Here is a 7476-nt window from a genome sequence, read left to right as displayed (position 1 = left end):
TGGTAATTCCCACCTCAGTCAGACCAGCATTAATTGCCCTTGCCCATGATGGTATTTCAGGACATTTGGGAATCCTGAAACATATAAAAAGCTCCTCCAACACTATTATTGGCCTGGACTTAGGAAGGATGTGTCAAAATACCTAAAATCTTGTCATATTTGTCAAATGGTAGGAAAACCAAATGAAAGTATACCAGCAGCTCCCATTAAGCCCATCCCAGTATTTTCTACACCATTTGAAAAGATTGTTGTGGATTGTGTGGGCCATTACCAAAGACTAAGAAGGAAATCAATTCCTGCTCACAGTTATGGATACCAGTACACGTTATCCTGAGGCTTTTCCCCTTAAAAGCATCACTTCAAAAAATGTAATCAAACATCTTTTGCACCTTTTCACTTCAGTGGGCATTCCTAAAGAGATCTAATCCGATCAGGGCACCAATTTTACGAGCAATCTTTTCAAACAGGTGATGAAAGACCTCAGTGTGGACCATTGTACATCCAATGCTCCAAAAATGTATAGAACACCAAAGGAATGGGATGAAAGCATAGACTTGTTACTCTTTGCCATCAGGGAATGTCCCCAGGAGTCGATGCTCGTTCGAGTTACTATAGGACAAATAGGGACCCCTTAAAATAGTAAAGGTAGTGGTTTGACACTCCATCTATTAAGCTCGCAACAGTTTCCCAATACAAGCACTTGCAAGGGACAAATTAACTGAAGTCGAACCATTGCTCAGGCATAAAAAGTCCAGAGAAAAAATGGTGAAGTCCCAACCTAAATTAGTTAAAGAATCATTTTCTCGGGTGACAAAGTGTTACTCTTTCTACCCATTCCAGGCTCTCCCCTTAAAGAAAGCAAGTTTACTGAATCCTATAGTTGCTAATAAACTATCTCCTCTCAACTATATAGTCCATACTCCTGATAAGAAAAAAGATTCACAACTTGTTCACATTAATCTCTGTGAGCTTTGCCATTCAGGCAGTCAGAGGAAGACATCCCAGAGGCTATAAGTCAACCTGTGTGCATACAGTTTGTCAGGGCCGGGCAGAGACAGATGACATGGACCTATTGGAGGTGGGCTTCCCTCTGCACAAAAACCCTACTAACAGTCACATACTCAACAACTTGGATGAGTATTTTTCTGTTCTGAATCCATCTCAAGCAAAGATCTCACTAAGTTATTCAGCATTTTCCTAAAGTCACATCAGACCTCCCAGGGTTTTTGCAATATGCTTAAACATGATATTAAGCTAATCTCGAGATGGTAGCCACAGCCCATTAGGCAATCAGCCTATCGACTAAATCCACAAAAAAAAAAAGTTATGAAAAAGGAGAGTGGGTGCATTTGAAACATAACCCAGCTGAGCCTAGTACCTCCCCCTGGGCTTCACCTTGCCTTCTCGTTTCCAAAACCCGATGGCACTTTTCGTTTTCTGTACCGATTATCGTAAAGTAGACAGGTCACTGTCTCAGACTCCTACCCTTTACCTTTGATTGAAGATATATAATAGACAGCATAGGCTGTGCCAAATTTATCAGTACGGTGGACTTATTGAAAGGATATTCAAATTGGGACTCACGAGATTGGGGCCAAAATAATCTCGGCATTTATAACTCCATTTGGTCTTTTCAATATTTAGTTTATGGCGTTTGGCTTTTCTAATGCTCAGCCACACATTCCAGAGGGGCCATCAACTTCCTAATTCAGGACCTGAATTGGGACGTTCGCCTACCTGGATGACCTGGTAAGTGGTGTCGGACAGCTGGGACGAACATCTGGTGCGTTTGGAATACTGTTTGCACGACTGCAGGGAACTAGATTCACCATAAACCTGGCTAAATCTGCTTTTTGGCGGGCCTCAGTAACTTACCTGGGACATATCGTTGGGCATGGTATGGTGAGACCCAAGGACGCAAACGTTAGAACCATCTTGTCCTTCCCCACTCCAAGGACGAGGAAGGAACTCATGCGCTTCCTGGGGATGTGCGGCTACTACCGTCGGTTCTGCAGTAACTTCTCCAGCGTGGCCGGACCCCTCACAGACCTTACCAGTTCTGCGGTCCCTTACATCTGGAACCAGAGGTGCGACCAGTCTTTCCACCGCCTCAAAGCCTTCCTTGCCTCCAAGCCTGACTACACCTCGCCCTTCCATCTGCAAATCGACGCTAGTGGTGTCGGAGTGGGGGCTGTGCTCCTACAACCCGACCCAACCACTGATGTCCTTCACCCTGTGGCATACTACTCCGCCAAGTTGAAAAACATCAGACCAACTACTCGACCATAGAGAAGGAGGCCCTGGCTCTGGTGTTGGCAATAAAGAAGTTTGAATGTTACCTCCAGTCTTGCCCACAAACAACCCTAGTCTTCACCGACCATAACCCACTCACGTTCATCCAAACCAACAAGACCTCCAACCAGTGAATCCTCCGCTGGGCTCTCCTCACCCAGCCCTATAAACCTGATTTGCAGACTCCTTATCCCGGCTCGGTATAGGAAATCGCCTACTCTCCAGACGCACCAGGTGATCACCTCCTTCGCGCCCCACGCGCTACGGAGAGGTCTTTGGAGGGGGTGTGTTACGAACCTCCACCCAGCACTACGAAGCACGCCATCTATTGGCCTGATCTACCTACCCAGCACCACGAGCAACGCGCCATCTAGGGGACGAGACACAGTATGAGCTCGTCTTAGTTACCCTCCGAGGTTTCCCTTCTCCCTATCCTGGTTGTTGCGTCTGCCTCCAATTCGAGGGAGAGAGCGCGGCTCTGGGGAAGTGACCACAGGATCATCTATCCTCTAAACCTACGTACGTGCAGTGACTACCTACCGTCTTCTACAATACTCAGCCTTACTCGTCAATAATCTCAGCTCCTCATAGAGTACTAGTATCTCTTGTATTAATTTCCCCACGTCCACTTGCTTCGAGATTGTTTTTATGTTTATTAATATGTATATACTGTTAATGTTTAGGTTAAGTTGGTTAAGGAGCCAATTTATAAGCTGAATATTTTTGTTAAAGGGATTTAGTACTCTATTATATACAACGAAAACTCGCATCCTTTGTCTACCCTTTTATAGTCAATTGTCTTTGTTTTTATTATTTGTTACCTGTTGGGATCTGGGTAGACATGTAACTATATTCTAAATCCCCAACTCGTAACAATAATATCCTATTACTGCCGTGTCTTTCCCATACTCCACCCTGTTTATTTCATTGTAATAGGTCTGGATTAATTTTACTTCTTCTGGTAGTCTGTTGTTGGGTAATGTTCTAAAGTGTGAAGTTGGAGTGTGTTTGGTTATAGATGTTTTTATTGCTGAGTGCAGTCTGTCCATTTCTGAGTCTATATCTTCTGTTGTTTTCCCTTGTAGGTTAATCGACTGGTGATTACTTAAGTCGTCTTTGAAGCTGTCCCAGTCTGTTTTACTCATTTTCAGTCTCTTTTTTATTGGTATCTGTATGGGGCTTGTTGACAGTGTTAGCATAATTGGCAGATGGTCACTGCCTGTAAGAGGTCCCTGTATTATATGGTAATTGAAAAAGGCTTTGTTGTTGGTAAAAATTTTGTCTGGTGTCGATTGTGTATTGTGATTTCTCCAGGTTGGAAAGTTAGGACCCAGATGATTGATTTTTCCTAAATTTATTAATTGATTAAGGGCGTTTCCCACGACGTTATTATTTGTATTGTCAAAAATCCTATGTCTGGCGTTAAAGTCTCCTAAGATGTACATCGGATGACTATTGTTAGCCAATTTTAATAGGTCTTCTATAGGTAAGTAGTAGCAATAATTACGTCTCCTTGAGTTGTATTTATTTTTATTGCTAGAAATTCATCCTGGAAGTCATCAATTAGTTTAAATTTTAAGTTTCTTTTAACCGCTATCGCTACTCCGTCATTTTTCTCGCTCGATTTATTTCTTTGGTTTACATAATAGTTAAAGAGTTTTATGTTGTTGTTTTCTGTCTCACCGTGACTGTTTATTAGTATAATGTCAGGGTCAATTTCATGATATATATTACTTAGGTTAATTCTCTCGGTCTTCCAGTTTCTTACGTTGTGTTGTATTATTCTTAAAGTTCTTACTGTTTGTCTATTGTCCATTATTTCTTATACTTGGATTGTGACTGTTGGAGTGGAGACCTATCGTCCTGTTTCCCGCTTCTGGGCTCTTCACCTATACTCTGACGGGTCTACTATTTTAAAATCTTTGGCCGTAATCTTTAGTTTGTCATAGTAATTAGTGACCAGACATAATCTTCCTTAGGGATTTTTTCTTGATATGTCCACTTGTATATCCCTCCTTCACAGTTTTTTACTATTGTCCTCCTGTTGGTCTCGATGTTGGGATTCATGTTTTTGTTGTAGTGATAACTTTTAATCCAATTTCTTCAGCAGATTCAGGTTGTATGTGTGATCAGTTTCCATCTTATCTTCTCTCCTCCTCTACTCCTTTGTCTGTCCTTTTTGTTATTTTCTATCTTCTCTTTGTCACTTCTAGTCATTTGTCTGGGATCTCCTATCAGGTCCTTGTGTTCGCCCGTGTATCAGCTGTTGCTCAAGCCTTTGTTCGTCTTGATGTAGTCTTTCTCTCAGTTCGCTTGCATATATTTGTCTGAAATAGTTTTTCGGATTGTGGATTCTCTGGAAATATCATCTCTGGTAGGTTATTCAATTTAAACATTTTTCATAATTCCTCATTTGTATGATCGGGTGCAATGATATTATTACTAAATGTGCATGGATCGCCTAATCATTCTATATCATGTATTGGCTCACTTAGGTTTAATATGGTGGATTCTGGTCTATGAGCCTCTTGGACCGCTCTCTTTGCTATTTCGACGTATGTCGTATCCTTCTTGTCTTGTTCCTTTTTCCTTGTTTCTTGTTCCTTGTACTTTATCATGTGTTTTTTATTGGGCATGCCATTGCTAACGTCCTATGTCCTATGTATGCATTCCCGTTTCTCTTACAGTTGAGACAGCCAACATGTGTATTCTTACATTCAGTGTAGGTATGGTCGTCGCCTGCACAATCTGAGCAGTACTTTTTTCTTTTTCCGGACAGTCTCTCGTTGTGTGTTCTTCATATTTGTAGCAGGAGAAGCAAGTTTGCAGACTGATGAATGTCTCCTTCTTTATTTGATGTGGTGTGACTGACATGTTGAATATTAGAAAGCCCTGTTGTAAAACTTTCTCAGCCATTGACACTTCTTCAAACATGAGTATAGTCCTTTATCTTAATGACTTCTTCAATCTTCATCCACCTATTTTGGCGTTCCAGTTCTTCTTTCAGGTCTTCCTCCCGATCTCTTGATCGACTGACGAACAAAAAACTGATCTTTTTGCTTTTTGTTCTGGTGGCATGACAACAATAAGGCCTTCATTGTAAAATATATCTCTTGCTTCTTTTGAAAGGATTTTATCTGAATCAAAGTCATCTTTACAGATTACTTTAAAACCTTCATTGGTGCTGAATATTCTAGTTACTTGCAGTTTGTTGTAAGTGATTTCTGCCACTTTTCCCCTTCCAATAGAGTGTCCCTTATCTCTATGTTTTATTCTAATGCTAGTTGTCATCTTCTTGATTACATCTAATCCTACCTATAACACAGGGCTCCTGCCTGGGAGCAGTGACCCGCCCCCCCTCTTGGACGGGCGTCGGGCTCTGCACCCAGGTTACCTGTGACTATAGTAATATCTAAAAAGTTGCCACTACCGGTGACCCCCGGACAAGGGGTGCCCTGCACTATCACAGGTTCCCTTGCCGGATCGAGTCCGCCTCCGTTCAAAGAACGGAGTGCATGAGGGGATGAAAAAGGAAAGAAGAGGACTTAGAGAGTAGAAACAGCCTACCTACCACGCCACGTTCGGTCAGCCAATCAGAGTACCGCAGTAAACGTGCATGTATCACGCCACCGTGGGGCACCACTGATTGGCCAATCCAGGACGTAGACGCACGGGTAGTAGTCAAAATTTGGGTAGGCCAAATATTTGTTTTTTCCAAAGTTGGAATTTCCCGTACAATCTGTGATGGTAATTACACCGTCACTATGTTGAGTAAGTACAATCACTAGGATTGAGTGTCTTATCACAACAAAGTTGCAGACTCAAACATGCAGCAAAAGAATCAGGTCTTTAGGCCCGCGGTCTATTTTACTTTAGGCTAGCATACTCTGTTGTGCCAAACTCCCCCTTGCCAATACAAGAAGGAAGAGGATTTATAGTCTAATAAACAATCCATCATGACCAAATACAGTATCTAACATAGGGGGTCTGGGCGCAGCCCCGGTTAGCAACTAACCATTTGATTGCATTGTTTCTGAGAATAGTTAGCAATTATCCATTTGATTGCATTATCCCAGGTTAAGGGGGGGTTGTGTGGTTCCATATCACCAGATTTATTAAAAACTCTACGCCAGGCTAAACAGCTTTAGCTAGATAGTGGTGGCTGCTTGATTATTTCTTTGTCTCTTATTGGATTCCTGGGTGGCTAACCCCTATAAAATTGAGGACACCAATAGATCTTTGTACTAAGGTTAGGTTAAACAGACACTTTTGTTGTAATGGAGATTTCGCCATCGGGGAGCGTGATTTGTAAACTCTCCGGCGAAAAGTAGTGGTTAGGTTAGGGCGGTCTGGTAGTGGTTGGTTAGTTGCCTATTATTATTAATGTTCTATAAAATTTAAGGTCCCTGTTGACTTTAATACCACGGTCAGGCTAAACAGTTTAGGGTTGCTTGGATTATTTCTTTGTCTCTTATTGACTTCTGGCATAACCTCTATAAAATTCGGAGGACACCAATAGGATCTTTTTTGTACTAAGGTTAGTTAAACAGGACACTTTGTTGAATGGAGGATTTCATTATCGGGGAGCGTATGTGACGAAACCTCCGGCGAAAGTAGTGGTTAGGTTAGGCGGCCCGGTAGTGGTTGGTTAGTTGCCTGTATTATTATTATTATATAAAATTTAAGGTCCCCGTTAGACTTTACCACGGTCAGGCTAAACAGTTTAGGCTGCTTGGATTATTTCCTTGTCTCTTATTGACTTCGGGTGGCTAACCTCTATAAAATTGAGGACACCAATAGACTTTGTACTAAGGTTAGGTTAAACAGACACTTTTGCTGTAATGGAGGATTTCGCCATCGGGGAGCGTGACGAAACCTCCGGCGAAAGTAGTGGTTAGGTTAGGCGGCCCGGTAGTGGTTAGGTAGTTGCCTGTATTATTATTATTATATAAAATTTCAGGTCCCCCGTTAGACTTTACCACGGTCAGGCTAAACAGTTTAGGCTGCTTGGATTATTTCTTTGTCTCTTATTGACTTCGGGTGGCTAACCTCTATAAAATTGAGGACACCAATAGACCTTGTACTAAGGTTAGGTTAAACAGACACTTTTGCTGTAATGGAGGATTTCGCCATCGGGGAGCGTGACGAAACCTCCGGCGAAAGTAGTGGTTAGGTTAGGCGGCC

The sequence above is a fragment of the Homarus americanus genome, unplaced genomic scaffold (assembly GCF_018991925.1).
Source record: "Homarus americanus isolate GMGI-L3 unplaced genomic scaffold, GMGI_Hamer_2.0 scaffold349, whole genome shotgun sequence".
Taxonomy (NCBI): Eukaryota; Metazoa; Arthropoda; class Malacostraca; order Decapoda; family Nephropidae; genus Homarus; species Homarus americanus.
Note: the sequence above shows the minus strand (reverse complement) of the source record.